A 410-nucleotide genomic window follows, 5' to 3' on the forward strand; every position below is an offset into this window, starting at 1 on the left:
CTTGAGGTATGAGAGACCATTGTAGCTTGAGAAATTCAAAGATAGAGGATAAGAGGCCCTCTCTTGGACGTTATTGTTGAAGATGAGGAAAATGAGTTTGTTTGAAAATGATTGTGAGGATATTGTTATGTTATGAGTTTGAATGTAGCAAGTTCGTTATCGCACTAGATTTTCTATGAATGTCATTTTTGAATAAGGAAATTTGACGGTATCATGCTTATCTTTGTAGCAAATAAATTTGTGATAATTGAATGATGAATGTTGATGTCAATTTCATTTGATTTGAATAGTTTATGATAAGATTCGAATGTGTCCGTGTCTAATTATGAGTCATTTTTAATGACATTATTGGGTATTTGTGATAATTCTGAAATATTTTTAATGACATTATTGGGTATTTGTGTTAACTC

This window comes from Vicia villosa, linkage group LG3 (genome assembly GCF_029867415.1).
Source record: "Vicia villosa cultivar HV-30 ecotype Madison, WI linkage group LG3, Vvil1.0, whole genome shotgun sequence".
Taxonomy (NCBI): domain Eukaryota; kingdom Viridiplantae; phylum Streptophyta; class Magnoliopsida; order Fabales; family Fabaceae; genus Vicia; species Vicia villosa.